The sequence below is a fragment of the Canis lupus genome, chromosome 26, assembly GCF_048164855.1.
Source record: "Canis lupus baileyi chromosome 26, mCanLup2.hap1, whole genome shotgun sequence".
NCBI classification, from domain to species: Eukaryota; Metazoa; Chordata; class Mammalia; order Carnivora; family Canidae; genus Canis; species Canis lupus.
Genome location: NC_132863.1, coordinates 34,106,090 through 34,123,038, shown reverse-complemented (window position 1 = coordinate 34,123,038; position 16,949 = coordinate 34,106,090). Strand labels below are relative to the sequence as shown.

The window sequence follows — 16,949 nt, the reverse complement described above, 5'->3', positions numbered from 1 at the left end:
CCCTTTTCTCCTCTCTGTCTCCAACCTCACAGTAAGGCGCTTCTGAGGGAAGAGCAAGAAAGCAATGAAGTCCCAAGAAAATATTCTATACCGCTGGCTAAAACATATACCTATATGTACTTTCCCCCCACTTAAGTGAAGTTCTATTTAGAATTTTCAGCTGGAGGTAAAAATCTTCAGAATCTTTTTTGGTGATGTTAGGTTGATTCTCTGAATTCAGCCACCAAATCCTATTTTTTGTCATCTAGCTTCACAGCAATGGAAAAATAATTATTTGGGGTAAATTTTGAAACTCGCATTCCCTCAGCAGCCATATCTCTCTCTGGGGCAGGGCAAGAGGGTAGGGCCTGGGGATTGAGACAGTGATACAACCTCTTTAAATCCATGAACATCTAAAAAAAAAAAAAATAAATAAAAAAAAAAAAAAAAAAAAAAAAATTTCCATGAACATCTGTGCTTCTGTAGAGGTCTCTGGAAAGAGGCAGAAAGTCCAGCTGTATTACCACTTGGGGACCAGGCATACTGGGTCTCCCCAGGCCTTCTGCTGTTTACACTATCTGAACTTGCTGATGGCTTGGCTAAAACAGTACCCAGAGACTGGCAGTCCCCAGCATACTGTGGAGGGAGGCCAGGAAAGAAAGTACTATCACTTCCATGCAGGCCAGCCAAAGGTCCAGAGGCTGGCCTGAGCTCCAGCTCTGCTAAGTACCTCTGGGTAAGGTTCTTCTCCCCTCAGACCTTGGGTGTCTCAAATGTAGAATGAAGTGGGTAAGCTGGGGTCTTTGTGGTGATTCTGACACATTTCTGTAAGTACTTTGACGCTCCTCCTATCAAGAGGGGGAATTTAATTTGAATCCTTTGAATGATGTGGCCTAACTAATGGATGCAATAGGAGTGATGCTGTGTGACCACCAAAATGGGGTTAGGGGAGGAGACACAGCCTCCCCCTGGCTCTCTCGGGACACTTTTGTCTTTGGAGCTTTGAGCTGCACATAAGGAATCTGAGGCTGCCACGGTCTGAGGAAGTTCAAACCAGCCCAAAGAAGTGTCCACATGGAGAAATCCTGCTAGGGCATGTGGAAAGATGCAGCTGGCAGCTGCTAGATGCACTGGCCCTTAGCTGTTCTTGCATGAGAGACCCAAGCCACAAGTACTTCCCCAATTTCTGACCCACAGAAATCATGAGAGATATCAAATTATTACTGTTATTTCAAACCACTAAGTACTAGAGCTGCAGTTGTTCAGCAATGGATAGCCAGAGTGGTCCCTAGCATGCTACTTCCAGCTCTGGGGTCCCTCTCCAGGTGTCTTTTTTAAAAAAAAAATAAATAAATAAAATAAATTATTTATTTATTTATTCATTCATTCATTCATTCATTCATTCATTCATTCATTCATGAGAGACACACAGAGAGAAGCAGAGACACAGACAGAGGGAGAGGCAGGCTCCCTGCGGTGAACCTGATGTGGGACTCGATCCCTGGACCCTGGGATCATGACCTGAGCCGAAGGCAGATCTCAACCACTGAGCCACCTACGTGCCCCCCTCCAGAAGTCTATAAAAAACATACCTTAAATCCACTGTGGAGGATGAAAAGCAGCAAGATATGATTTCTATAATATTAACGTATCCATCTGTTGGTTCAACAAAATTTTACTTGTTATTCAGTGTATACTAGGCTTGGGACTAGACGCCATGAATGCAAGAACAGTACAACATCACTGCTCTTGAGGGGAGTTCATGGCCTAGTTGGGGAGATCGACTCACACCTCGATACTTATAAACAGTGTGGGGGGCATATAGCACAATTACCAGGATCGCTTGGAGAGGGTTTCAAGCTGCACCCCTTGCCTATCACAGGGATTCTAGTAGTGCCACATGGGGACACAGGGCATGGGCTTCTGCTACTGCCAGGAGGGTGTCAGAGCCCACACAGGTGAGGGGACAGAACAGAGTTTAGGGATTATTTCTGTATACAAACCTTTAAAATTTTTCAGAATCTTTAAAGAACTTAGTAGTTAAGATCTGTAATGAAAAGATGTGTAAGGCAGAGTGGGGGGCTCAGGGGAAGCTCAGTCATTTATACACAGTCACTAATTTTAAGGAAGTTACTCGCCCTCCTTCCTTTTTATCTATCCCTCACTGGGCACTGGGGATTTGGCTGTGAACAAAACAGACTCTGCTCTCATGAAGCTGACATTCTAGTGGAGCAACTCATACTAACGAGCAAACAGAATAAACAGCAGGTGGCAAAAGTACTAAGGAGAAAACCAAACAGGGCAAGAGGTATGGGATTTTTCTACAGAGTGGATAGGGAGCCTCTGATAGGTGGGACCCTGGTGCAGAGAGCCGAAGGCAGGGAGGGAAGCAGGCAAATACCTGGGGAAACTGTGCCAGGCAGAGGGAGGAGATGCAAGAGGTGGGGGCTTGCCTGGTGTGCAGAAAGATTGGCAGGAGGTCACAAAGCTGGAGTGCAGGAACCCTGAGGGTGGCTGACCCCTTCTGGGGTCCTGGAGGACAAAGGTGCCTCTGGATTGCGCTGTGATTTTGATTTTACTCTTTCACAGGCATTTCCAATTGGATGCTTTAATAGTTCCCTTCCATACCAATTTTCAGAGCTTTCTGGCTAGTGTGGGGTGAGGGAAGCTTCGGGTGAGTGAAGCCACCTCATCACGCAGGGCTCACAGAACACAGACACTGTATGCCTGAAGGTAGTGCCAGCAGGACTTGGAGCCTCTTGTCTTAAGCTGAAAGAGAAACAAAGTTCTCATTCTATTCTTCCTGCCTCTGTCTGGATAGAAATACAGATCAGAATCCGCAAGACACAACATAGGTATAAATACTAACTAAATGGCCTCCCTTGGAACCTGGAAAAATAAGGCAGGGAGTATGGATTCCCCTGTGTCCTCGGCCCACAATAGCAGTCTGCACAGATTCCCAGTCCCTGGATTCAGTATTGCAGCCCTCCACCCTCCACTTCCAGGAATGGAGTCTTCGTGAGATGGCCGGCCCCCAGCCCAAGTGTCCTGTGTAACTCCTAGTGGCTCAGGACAGATACCCTTCAGCCAGAGCAACCTCTTCCCTGACCCAGCAGAAAAGATAAAAGCTCTTTATATTTTTTCATGATGCAAGTGTTGATATACCTGTTCACTATCTGTCTTCCCAGTTGGTTCCAAGAGGACAAGTACCCTGACTTTCCATGTTTGTCACTGTATCACCAGCACACAGCATAGCTCCTGATATATGGAAGAGGCTCAATAAATATAGTCATGAATGTTTTGGTAAACAAAATAGAAACTTAAGAAAATCTACACTGTCAAGCCAGTGATTGAAATAACAATCTGGCCCTGGCTCCTGACCAAATAACAACGATAAGAATAAAATTAAAATAGCTCTTACATATGGGGTGTATATACTGTGCATCAGGACACGGTAACAGGTGCTTTCCATACATCCTCTTAGTTCCTTCATGGTAGCCCTGTATAACTAGATCCCTTTTAAATATACTGGGATGAAAATAAATAAATAAATAAATATACTGGGATGTACTGGAGACTGCATTCTCACCCAGGACTGGTTGGCTCCTAGGCCTCAGGGAAGCAGAGGACGTGAGAGCCCCCACCCCCCCGGAATAGATGAGGCTGCGGCAGTGGCAGGAGTGGGCTGCCAAGAAGAGGAAAGGAAGGGTCTCCTTTGTCTTCATTTACATTTGTGTCTACCTAGCCACCTGACCTGCTCAAGTTCTCTTCTAGCACTGAGAATCACAGAACGTTCCCTCATTCCTTCCGTCATTCATTCAATACTTACTAAGTGCATACTCTTCCCAGCAACGGTCCTGAAAGTACCTCAGAGGCACTGCCTGAGGGTTATCTAACCCTCACAATGGAGACCAGGACTCACAGAGCCACCTAAGGCCCCCATCCGGTTAGTCAGCAAATCGGGATTGAACCCATTCTTCCTCACTCCTAATTCAGTGCACATTCTTTGGGATGCTGCCTGCCAGTGATGGGGGCTTTGTCCTGATGTGGCTGAGAGCGCATCTGTCTCATCCCCATCACCGAACTGTTCTGTTATCAAACTCCCTGTCCCTCTGGCTTCTCTCTACATAAACGGCTGTCCCCACCTGGGTGAAACAAGGCCCCCGCTCTAACAAGGGGGAGGAGGAGCCTTTCAGAGCCCAGATTTCCTGAGCACCTACCACGAGCCTGCTGCACAGTGCCTACTAAAGGTTTTCTCAAAGAAAGAATGAATAAACGAATGAGTCAGGAAAGAATACAATGGAGTCGCTACCATGAAAAAGCTGGAGAGAGCCATGCAGCTGGGTGTCCTCCGAGGGCCTGGCAGGATCCTGTGCATGCTGTCTCCTGAATTTCAAAGAGTGACAGGCATCTACATGAGCAGCCTTCACAATGACAACTATAGTAAGGCAAAGAGAGAAACCACATCAGGGATTCGATGACAGAAAAAAAGATCCTGTGCTGAATTGCCTCTGATTCTGATGCCAGTGGGGAAGAGTGGCCCCATGAAGCCATTGTTTTACAGCTGCTCACCAAGAAGAGCCTACTTGACAGGGAATGTTGACAAGTGGAAATGACTCAGAAAAAACTTGTTTCTTGCCTACGTCAACCCCAAATTTGGGCATATCAAAGACACGCTTGTAGCTTCTTAGCCATTAAGCCATTTATAAAATACGTTGGAGTCAAATTTCATTTGTCTAATTATCCTTCAGGGAATGACTCACTCCAGATCACCAAGATTCCCACACTGTTACTCTTGTAAGTATCAAAACCTCGTCTGGAGACAGAAAGTTGAATAGTGGCGTTGCCTAGGACTGGGGAGGGATGGGGTTGGGAAGGTGATGGGTAATGAAAATGTTCTAAAACTAATTATGGTGATAGACTAACAACTTCATAAATACACTGAAGGCCACTGACGTGTACACTTTAAATGAGTGAATTGTACGGTATATGAATTATATCTCAATAAAGCTATAAAAAAGCCCTTATCTGAATTATAACGGACAAATTTTTCTCATATAATGCATTAATGTGTTACCAACCTTTTCTAAATGATTGGAGATCATAGCTGTGTATCTGCTATAATACAGCAATGCTCTATTACCATATACAGGACAGTTTGATCTACACTAAATGGCCCCATATTTTTTCTTTTCTTTTTTTAAAAGATTTTATTTATTCATGAGAGACACAGAGAGAGATGCAGAGACATAGACAGAGGGAAAAGCAGGCTCCCTGCGAAGAGCCTGATGAGGGGCTTGATCCCAGGACCCCAGGATCATGACCTGAGCCAAAGGCAAACGCTCAACCACTTAGCCACCCAGGCGTCCAGACCATCTTTATTTTCTGTTTACTTTAGTTTTTCTGCCAAGGCACTTTACTTTCATAATAAAGCTTGGTGGTTAAGCTCACGTGCATGGGTCATGTATCACTTACTGACTTATGTGATCTCTGGTGAATTACTAGATCTCTCTGTGCCTCTGTTTCTCCATTTGTAAAACAGCAGTACTTACCTCACTGGAGGGTTGTGTGAGTTAAAGATGATGTGGATAAAGCATTTATTGCTGTTTCTGGCAATGGGAAGCCAGACTGAATTTCAGTCATCAACACTATTCTCACCACTGTTAGTACAGCTGCCCTAAAAGGACCCTTCTGAGCTATGGGCTTAGAAACCAGAAAAACCACCTAGAGTATTCAATATACCTGATGTGTTCAATAAGATGAAACAGGCACTGGGAGTATAATTTCAGGATTGGACTTTGGGACATCCCATGGGAAGGCTTTCAGCTTCAGTGACACCAGGTAATTTGTCCCAGTTCACCCTTAAACAGAAATACCAGAGACCTGGTAAGGTTTCTCAAGATCCTGGCATCTGGGCAGCCCGGGTGGCTCAGTGGTTTAGCACCACCTTCAGCCCAGGGTGTGATCCTGGAGATCCGGGATGAAGTCCTACGTCGGGCTCCCTGCGTGGAGCCTGCTTCTCCCTCTGCCTGTGTCTCTGCCTCTCTCTCTCTGTCTCTCTGTCTCTCATTAATAAATAAAATCTTAAAAAAAAAAAAAAGATCCTGGCATCTGGGAGGCTAGTGCCCAGGGGGATACAGTAGGCTTTCTCTAGACTAATGGTTTCTAAAATTCAGAGGTCACAGATTCCTTTGAGAATCTGAGCAAAGCTATGGACATTTGGCCCAGAAAAGTATATTTGTAAATACTGTACCCATGAGTACAGAGGAATCCTGAATCCCAGAAACTAACCATAAACCCCTGGTTGAAAATTGTAGCTCTAGGGGAGCCTGGGTGGCTCAGTGGTTGAGCATCTGCCTTCAGCTCAGATCACAGGGTCCTGGGATCAAATTCTCATCGGGGTCCCTGGTCTCTGCCTCTTTCTATGTCTCTCATGAATAAATGAAATCTTTAAAAACAAAAAACAAAACTGCAGCTCCAGACTTCCTATAACCCTGGCATCCTCAAGATTCTGTGGCTGTGAGCCCCAGTACTCCCACAGCAACTGCAACAGAGGCCTTCTAGAGGCATGCCCTTCCGAACTGGCCTTAGCCAGATAAACAGTCCTGGGAGCTGATTGTTGCATCTTAGTCACTGCAAATAACTGCATCCAGGGGATTCCCAGGGACAGTCAGTAAGAACAGGACAAAAGCCTTGCTGATAAACAGCTGGGGAGCCCCAGCCCTAGGGCAGCTGCCAGATAGACTAGACTTTCACTCTGCCACCAACAAAAAGGAATTTTAGGAGCTAGAGGCAGGCTAGACAAAGAGAAGGAATTCAAAGGAGGTGGAAATCCCCCAAGCTCCTGGGACTACTAGGTCTTGGACAGAGAAATAAAGGCTGGAGATTCTGCTCTAACTGCAGGGAGACACAGCTGAAAGATGGTGGGCAGGTTGTGGGGAAGGGAGGGGACTGAACAATGGATCAGAGGCTGTTAAAAATGATTAAATGATGCCAGAAATGCTTCAGTGTGAACACAGGCCCAGAGTACCCATACTTCCAAGCAGGCCATTCGTATTTCATGAACTACAATTCTCTTCCGACTAGAAGGGACCTGCACCAGCTCTCTGCATCAGACTAGTAGGCTGTGCTTGTTTCTCCAGGCTGGTTTTTTCTTGCTTTTGCTCCTCTATCACAGTATTAAAATTCCCATAATGTGCCTTAGACTTTATGAAAATAGCTTTGCAACAATTGGTGGACAGGAAAGTTGGCATCATGCCCAAATCTGCTAATAACTCCCGTGTATGATTCCATCAGCATAAGTAGATGGTTAGAGAAACTCATTCTCTTTGGAGCCACTAGAAGCAAACTGTTTTTCTGATGCTATTTAAAAAATGGTCTGTAAACTGCAGTGTGTTATTGTAGAACTTCCATAAAGGGCCATCCTGCTTTTTTCTTCATGGGACCAAAATTCCTTTCTAATTTCACTTGGAATCTATTTGTTCAAATAGAAATAAAGGTATTTAGACAAACATTTGGGATACTACAGTACAGTGGTATGAGCACTGTGACTACCCACCTGGTTTAGTTTCTTTTTCCTACTTGCATCTCTTCAGATTTTCCACTGTTGACTAATCAGTGTGGAAATTCTAAGGGACCAGAAGAAAAACAAAAATTAGAGCCAGACACACTCTATGGCTGTAAACTAAAACAATCTTTTGGGAAGACAAGTTAAGCTACTACTAGTTAACATCTAGTAACATGTTAAAAGTACACATCCTTTGGGTCAAATATCTAGGAGTTTATGCTATAGGTATGTTCCCACAAGTAAAAGGATGCTCAGTAACATATACTGTGTAACAGCAAAGAAAATAGGAAACAAGTTAAATGTTAAGAGGAAGAATTAAGTTACAGTGTATTAATACAGCAAGAAAGTAGGCGGCCATTACAAAGAATGAGACAGATTTCGTTGAACTGACAAGGAAAAATATACATGCTCTGTTAAAAAAGTACTACAAACTGTATATGTCATCATATTTAATAAAAAATATGAACATGATTGTTTATGCTTAGAAAACTAGGGATCCCTGGGTGGCGCAGCGGTTTGGCGCCTGCCTTTGGCCCAGGGCGCGATCCTGGAGACCCGGGATCGAATCCCACGTCGGGCTCCCGGTGCATGGAGCCTGCTTCTCCCTCTGCCTGTGTCTCTGCGCCTCTCTCTCTCTCTCTGTGACTATCATAAATAAATAACAATTAAAAAATATATTAAAAAAAAAAAAAAAAAGAAAACTATAACATTTGTATACAATACACAGTTTTTTATATCTACACAGCAGCAAACCATAAACAGTCTCTCTGGGACTCAGGAACTATGGGAAAAGGAGTGAAAGACTTTTACTTTTTCCATGAATAATTTTTGTTTTGGTTAAAAACTTTGTAAGAGGCACACATAACTTTCACAATCATTATACATGCTGCCTATCTAGAATTCTAAAATATCAAGAGTGAGTGCAAAAGACATTTTCAGACAAAGACTGAGCAAGTTTGCCCTTCAGACTCCAAGAATGTTCTCCAACAGAAGGGAAACCAAACACAGAAAGTGAGATTTTTGGAATCAACAGTGAGCAAAATTAGTAAGTACAGCGTGTTGGTAAATCTAAAACACTGAGTGAAATAAAGCTAAGTGGGGACATAAACACAAATTTGATGATAACATATTTGACAATAAGAGCATCAAGGACGGAAGAGAGATCAGAACAAAAACTTCAGGAGAAACAGAAATACTGTTTAATTGAGACAATATATCCATGATGCATATTAAAAACTTTTAAGGTAAAATGACAAAACATAGAAATAGAACATTTAAGTTTCAAAGCAGTTAGCATGTTCCTGGGTAGAGAGGTCTAATTATTCAAAAACATTAATCATCTCCAAATTACTACTTAGTTTTAATTAAACTTTAATAAGAATATAAAGTTTTTGGGGGGTTTTAAAGTAAAATTACTTTAAAGTTCATATGGAATAATAAACTCTCCAAAATTTAGCCAAGAAATAAGAAAGGAAATTATTTTTTAAATGTAAACAAAGGATCTGTCTTAAGAGATAATAAAAATTTACTTTATAAAGACTGAAGAAAAAGATATGGTTGTAACGCAGGGATACACAAATAGGTCTGTGGACTAAAGCAGCAAGTTCAGAAATGGATACAAGAAAGGAACTTATTTATCACAAAGATGGAATTTCAATGCAAAACAGAAAAGACGGCTTATTTAAGAAATAGTGCTGACATATCTTGAACAAAGCTTCACCACTACCTCTTTGCTACGTTAAACATAATTCCAAAGGGATTAAAGGTTCAGGATTAAATAATTAAAACCATAAAAGAATTGGAAGAACGTTTAGGAAAAATATTTATATAACTCTGAGGTGGGGAAATTATTACTAAACAAGGCAAAAAATCCAGACACTGTGAAGAAAAAAATAGAAAAAGTTTCGTAAACAAATAATAGATTAGAAAAAATTTTTGCAATACATATAGAATCCTTAATACATAAAAAGAGCTCCTGTAACTTGAGAAAAAAGTAAACAATTCCTAAGAAAAAAAGGTGAAGGAAATGTACAGAAGAGGAAAATAAAATGGCCAACTAACATGAAACAATGTTCAATCTCACTAATAAAGAAAATACAAGGCAAGACACCATTTTCTGACATCAGCTTGGTCACAGAAAAAAACAGTACAGACAGAGGAAGGGATGGAGGGAGGAGGGGAAGGGGGAGCAGAGGGACAGATGGTAGGAGGGAAAAAAGGAAAGACTGTCTAATATTGGCAAGGATGAAAAAAATAATATTGGCAAGGATGTAGGGAAATGGAAGTACTCATATTTCTGGGAAGGATGTAATTTACTAAATTCTTTATAAAGTTGGATGATACTCTATTAAAATGTCAAATACATATACAACATGTAGATTATTATTAAATTGCGATATTGTTTTTGAAAATGTAACCTATAGAGATAAAAGCGCCAGTATAGTCAGTGGTATTATAATAGTGTTGTATGGTGACAGATGGCGGCTATGGCTATAGTGACACAGCATCACCTATGACTTGTCTAATCACTATGTCACACATCTGAAACTAATGTAACATTATGTGTCAGCTATACTTCAATTAAAATAAAAGCACCAGCAGAGGATATATATATAAAGATATTTAACGCAACAATATTTCTAGTGAAAACAAAACATAACAGATTGAAAATCTATCAAAGGAGAAATGCTGAATATATTGTGGACCCCTAGGTCTAAAAGCCCTGAAGCTACTTAAAAGGATGCATTAGATTTATACCTACCCAGGACATATTGTTTAGTGGGAAAAATAAAGTGCAAAATAAAAGTATGATCCCACTTCTGACAAAACAAATAACCACACATCTACCCAACCCTACATCCATTTCAACAGAAGACGGGAGAAAGGTGTGAAAGGATATGCACCAAACTCATTTTAGAAGGACGGAAATGGGAAGCAGGGGGAAGGGAGAAACTATAACTTTTTCTTTATAACATCTTCAAATTCTTTAGTTACAAGGAGCACATGTATTATTTTTGGGAAAATTAATGAAAATAAAAACAATGACAAGCATATGAGAGCAGAGAAAAATGCTGATAAGCATGTTATACACTACGTGTATTATCTTTACATATAGTTAACTTCATTTACTGTCACTTTCTTTTTTGTCCGAAATAGAACATCTTAATAGCTGGAAAACAATTTAAAAAAAAAAAAAGCTTCATAGAGGGGAAAAAAAGGTTTTTTAATTCCTAAGCATTTATGCTTTTTATTTAAGAAGGGGCAAAATATTTTCTAAGAAAAAATAGTATTTTCCTTATTAAACCCCAAAAGAAAGCCTAAACCTTTGGCTTGAAATTGCCCCGTTTAGGTGGTGTGTCGGCTTGTTCTGTGCTGTTGACTGTTTTCCATGGCTCAGTGCCCTTGACTGCTTTCCTCCCCCAAACCAATTAAATACACTCCTGGGAGTGAACTGGCTGCTGGGAACCAAAGCCCTGTAAATCCCTCATCTCTGCTCACAGGCTCTCTTGGTCTCCAAGCAGATGCTTTGGCTTCTACATCAAATGGGTTCTGGAATCCAAAGAAGTGAAATGGCTTTGCAAACCATTCTGATGGAAGGAGGAGAGGAAAGGGTTTATCCCAGCAGATGAAATAGAAGAGATGAGGAACAGTGTTCCCAACAAGCTCCTGAAGAACAGCGACTATACCGAATCTGCATTTCAGTTACGTGCAAGGTACATTCTGGCCTTCCCTGGTGAAGTGCTTTGTTTTTAACTGTTATTTTATTTCACTGACAATAAATTTTGCCTTGAAATAATAATGATACCTCACATTTCTACAACACTTTATTGTTTACAGAGCACTTTATTTTTTTTTAAACATTTTTTTATTTATTTATGATAGTCATACAGAGAGAGAGAGAGGCAGAGACACAACAGGCAGAGGGAGAAGCAGGCTCCATGCACCGGGAGCCTGATGTGGGATTCGATCCCGGGTCTCCAGGATCGCGCCCTGGGCCAAAGGCAGGCGCCAAACCGCTGCGCCACCCAGGGATCCCTACAGAGCACTTTAAAGTACCTTTCTCGATGAATGGATAAAGAAGATGTGGTTTATGTATACAATGGAATATTACTCAGCTATTAGAAATGACAAATACCCACCATTTGCTTCAACGTGGATGGAACTGGAGGGTATTATGCTGAGTGAAGTAAGTCAGTCGGAGAAGGACAAACATTATATGTTCTCATTCATTTGGGGAATATAAATAATAGTGAAAGGGAAAATAAGGGAAGGGAGAAGAAATGTGTGGGAAATATCAGAAAGGGAGACAGAACGTAAAGACTGCTAACTCTGGGAAACGAACTAGGGGTGGTAGAAGGGGAGGAGGGCGGGGGGTGGGAGTGAATGGGTGACGGGCACTGGGTGTTATTCTGTATGTTAGTAAATTGAACACCAATAAAAAAAAAAAAAAAAAATAAAGTACCTTTCTCGTTTCACCTTCACAATGACCGGGTATCAGATGAGTATCATTCCCACTTACAGGTGAAAATGACTCAGAGAAGTTAAGTATCTTTCTAAGTCACATGGCAAGTTGGAAATAGAGCTGCAACTCAAATTTGAGTCTCCAAATCCAAGTCCAGTAGGGAGCTCAGGTATGAAATCACAGGGAGGAGGGGGAATTACAGACAAGCCGATGAATAAAAGCAGGCTCTTGGGACTAACAGTTTTTCCTGTACCTTAGGAAAAAAATTATAGTCTTGGAGTAATATCCTACGCCACCTCAGAGAGAAACTTTGTTCATATACTGGAATAGAGCTGCTAAATATAGAAAGGAAATCCCATATTCCTGTGTCTGCCCACCCACATTGTACCCAACCTTCAATGCCATTAGACCTCTAAAGCCCAGGGGACAGAGGATGTATCTCTTTCATCTCTTTGCTCTCAGGGTCTAGCCCTGGGTCTGGCACAGACTAGAAGCCACTAAATTTCTACCTTTAATAGTTTCAAATCCATCTACCTCTTCCATCCATCCCACCCACCCCTGGCTCCCAATGGTCCTACCCAATGCCAATCCTCACTCCCCATGACTACTGTGACTTCCCTTCAACCCATCCCCCACACAGCAACCACCACCCACAAAGGCCTTACTGACTCATCACTACCACCACCACCATCATCATCATCATCATCATCATCAGGCAGCCCCTGACTAATTCTCTGAACCCTAATCTCCACCTCTTTCTCAGTTTCCTTTTCCTCTATGCTTTGGCCACACTGGCTTCCCTTTATTCTCTCTGATATTGCATATGCTTTCCTGCCATGGGCTCTTGCACACATGTAACTGTCCCCTACCTGGATTATACCTTCCCACAACGCCCTACTTCCCCACCTCCTGCCTTAGCTCTTGGCCTAATGGACACCTCACCTCAGTTTAACCACTGCCTCTTCAAGCAAGCCTGCCCTGACCACATTCCTGTGTATTCACTTTATAACACCACCATTCATCTGTGGCCATGAAGGACCATGTGCAGAAGGATCATGCCTGTTTTATGAAATACTGTCTACCTATCACCTTGCCTAGTGCCTGGCAGATAATTAGGGGCTCAATGAGTATTATCTGAAAACATGAAAACTGTATTGAACTGTTCCTCTTTCTCAAGCTTTCCATGGCACCGTCCCTCTCTTGGGGCACATAATGACATGTGTGAGAGTTATCTGAGTCTTTTTTCCCCTATCAGACTACAAGCTACTTAGAAATCTAATTTATCTTGGTATTCCCCATAGCGCCTTGCATAATGCCTAAACACAAGGGTTCTTCTGCACAGTGGATGGATTCTTGTACACGCACAGGAAAGTACAAAGGAAGGCTCCAACCTCTCACCAACTATAGACAATGATTTCTCCTACCTGGGGGACTGCAGCATAAGGCATGAGCACTTCTGAGACAGGCGAAGACTCTGCCCAGAGAATCAGAAGTGAAACCTGAAAAGCAGTGGTAGTATATGGGTGAGAAGATAGAGGAGTGGAGGACAGGACAAGCCTGTACTGCTAAATGGGAGTTTCTTACACTGGCAGAAACTTTCTGATACCCAAGTGGAATGTGTGTAAGAGATCCAACAAAGTTCACCTCTGACCTAGACATGGCTTATTAAAAAATTGGAGATGTGAAACCACTGGGTGATGGTTTAAGTGTTTTTCTGTACTATCTAGCTTTCCTTCCATGAACATGTTCTAATTTTGTAATCTGGAAAAAAAACCCACCATAATAAATGTCATAAAAACAAGCCAACAGAAAATCCAGTAGTGATCTTAGACTGAAGAATTACCCATCCTTATTTCTCCTTACTAAACCTGGGATTGCAGATTCAGAGTCCTCCACGGTGGAGCCCCTGCAATGAGTGAGGGAGAGTTTCTGCCTTTCATCTGAAGCCTTGGATGGGAAGGTGCCAGGAGTGAAAGCTTTAGCAGGGCGCAGCTCTCGTTTCTCCCTAATGCAAACTCTGGCAAAGCTCTGAGAATCAGGAAATGGAGGGGAAGTGTGGGAATAAACAACCAGCTCAAGACCAGGACCCCCACCCACTAGAAGCCAATCCACTGCAACTGTTCATTTACATTCACCATCCTGTCTTTCCTGATGCACCAAGAACTTCACAAGGCCACAGGCTGTCTCCTCATGGCCCTGTTCCTCCACCCTTGTGCTCAGTATTAGTCTGTCTTCAGTGTAATTTACTGAAAGGCAGAGACCACATTTATAACGTACTAAACATAATGACTGACCTAGGTCCCTGGGACGTGATAAGAACACATCAGCTACCAATACTTTATTTCTGTAGTGTCCTGAAGGTCATTATTCATTTTGGAAAAGCCAAGTTGAAGAATAATAATTTCTTGGAAGATTAAAGAGACTTCTTTAAAATAAAGTTAGGAAATGCTGGCCTCCTCAAGTAAGAGCGAATGCATTTTCATCTGCAGTTCAGAATCATTCAGCATTGCAGCTGACTTGCAGCTTCCAAAGGAACCACTCTTTGAAGGAGTAGTGCTCACAGTTTTCACAAAGCATTTCTGAGAGATTTCCAGGAGGTAGTGAGCTCAGCCTTGAGTTGTGATTAATGACTTGTTTCCAAGAACTTTAGATTTTCCACATCTCTCTCCACTTAGGAATCACTTCTGGCCCCTTGTGAAAACACTCAGCAGAGTTAATTGGGTGAACTCAGCTTCTTGTCACACAGAAAATAACACCTGCCACCAGTTTCTTCCTTAAGTGGCCGGGCCAGCATCCTCTGGTCCCAGCAGAAGAGCATCCACTTTTGTTTTTGGTCTTAGCACCTGACTGAGTGATAGGAAACAGTGCTAAGGCTTGGCTGAAAGAGCCAGCATAGCAGCTCCAAGGGATTTCGACAGTTATCAGTTCAGAGATGACCTCATGTCCCTCATATAAATGCCATGCTATGACCAAGGGGACCAGGGCCTGTATACACTGGCTAACATTCTCCTTCTGGAAACCATAAAGTAGCTAATCCAAGCATGTATTTTTGTGTCAACTAATGTGCTATGAGCTTTGTTTCATCCTCGTGGTACCCGTGGAGGTAGGTATAACTGCAACCCCTTACTTAGAGAAACAGGCTCTACAAGGTAATCTGTTCAAGATGTCTCCCCTAGGAGGTGGTGAGGGCAGAGCTCTTACTGCTACTCTCCCCAGCTTCTCACTGAACTCTAGAAAGTCTGAGTGACAGGGACTACAGACATCCACCAGCCTAGGGGCGCAAACGTAAATGCCCATAGGGGCCAAGGGGCAGGGGAGAGACTAGAGATGGTGACAGACCAGCAAGCAAATGGCATATATAGTAATGAACTGGAGAACACACCTGCTAAAGACATTCAAATTCATACAAAAATAAAAATCAAAGGCAGGTACTGTCATTCCAGAGTATCAACTCCTCACCACCATCTTTGGAAGAGGGACCACCCTTTTTTTAAGTAGGTGCCATGCATAGTGTGGAACCCAACACAGGGCTTGAACTCATGACCCTGAGATCAAGACCTGAGCCGAGGGGCACATGGGTGGTTCAGTCAGTCAAGAGTCTGCCTTCAGCTCAGGTCATGATTCTAGGGTCCTGGGGGAGAGGCCCATGTTGGGCTCCCGGCTCAGCAGGGAGTCTGCTTCTCCCTTTCTCTCTGCCCCTCCACCTGCTCATGCACTCTCTCTCAAATAGATAAAAATAAAATATTTTTAAAAAGCAATAAAGGGACACCCTGGTGGCTCAGTGGTTGAGCATCTGCCTTTGGCTCGGGTCATGAACTCGGGATCCTGGGATCAAGTCCTGCATTGGGCTCCCCTCAGGGAGCCTGCTTCTCCCTCTGCCTGAGTCTCTGCCCCTCTCTGTGTCTCTCATGAATAAATACAATCTCCAAAAAAATTAAAAATAAATAAAAACAAAATAAAAAAATAAGACCGGAGTTGAAATCAAGGGTCAAGGGTCAGATATTTAACCAACTGAGCCAACCAGGTACCCCTGGAATCATTTTTTTAATTAGCCAAAGTGTAGAGATCTTGAGTAGCTGGGCTGGGGCTGAGGCAGAGACAGAGACAGAGGCAGAGGCAGAGGTGGAGGCGGAGGCGGAAGCCCACTGCCCATGACCATGGGTGATTCCATGGCAACAATGGTCCACTTTCAAAGGGTTGAGATGCTGGTGAAGACCAAAACTCTCAGATATGCAAAGGGGCTTTGAGAACCCTCCTAGTAACCATGATCTTAATTCAAGCAGTTTTAAAAAATTATTTTATTTTTAAAAGATTTTATTTATTTATGAGAGAGGGTGAGAGAGAGCATGAGAGGGGTAAGGGACAGAGAGAGAAGCAAACTCCTGGCTGAGCAGGGAGCCCAACTTTGGGCCTGATCTCGGGACTCTAGGATCATGACCTGGGCTGAAAGCAGACACTTAACCGACTGAGTCACTTAGGCACCTCAATTCAAGCAGTTTTTAAATACTGTATCTTCCTGAAGGCTGGAGCCTCTAATAGCCTTAAAGATAAAAGTCCCTTAAACTGCCAACATCTAGAACCCTGGCAACTCTAAAATCCAAGATTTGACAACATCATTGGCTTTTCTTTGCCCTTTGGCTCCAGCCATGGTGTCCTGAAGCAGCAGAGGCCATGTCTCGGTGGAAGAGCAGCAGAGAGATTTTCCTTCCTTTTCTCCCTCTTTTTAGCCAGGCTAGGGACTAGGATGGCGGGCTCTCCATAAAATGGAATATGCTAGGCCTCCTCTGGACCTGTGTGCCAGGCTTTCTACCAGGTAACAGGATTATGGTAATGGAAGAGACAGACTCAGGAGAGCGAACCTGTGGTTAGGAGAGAGGATGAATGGGGTGAATGGAAGAAAGTCCTGTAACTATGTAAGCACGGTTCAGGTGAACACAAGGA

The 16,949-nt window shown here is 42.9% G+C and overlaps 1 protein-coding gene across 19 annotated transcripts in view; it reads right to left on the bottom strand.

Annotated features, from left to right (window-relative positions):
• The window catches only part of PKIG (cAMP-dependent protein kinase inhibitor gamma), a 93,689-nt gene that overhangs the window by 14,744 nt on the left and 61,996 nt on the right, over nucleotides 1-16,949 (bottom strand). For 6 of the 19 annotated variants that reach the window (XM_072801161.1, XM_072801165.1, XM_072801156.1 and 3 more), the window contains exon 2: nucleotides 7,538-7,607. The exons of 2 other annotated variants lie outside the window; for them this stretch is intronic. The gene's annotated coding sequence lies outside the window, so the exon portion shown is untranslated. Of the gene's footprint in view, nucleotides 1-1,571; nucleotides 1,636-4,291; nucleotides 4,418-7,537; nucleotides 7,608-13,432; nucleotides 13,508-16,949 lie in introns of all 19 variants that reach the window. 11 more of the 19 variants (XM_072801155.1, XM_072801160.1, XM_072801149.1 and 8 more) reach the window with 6 other exon arrangements.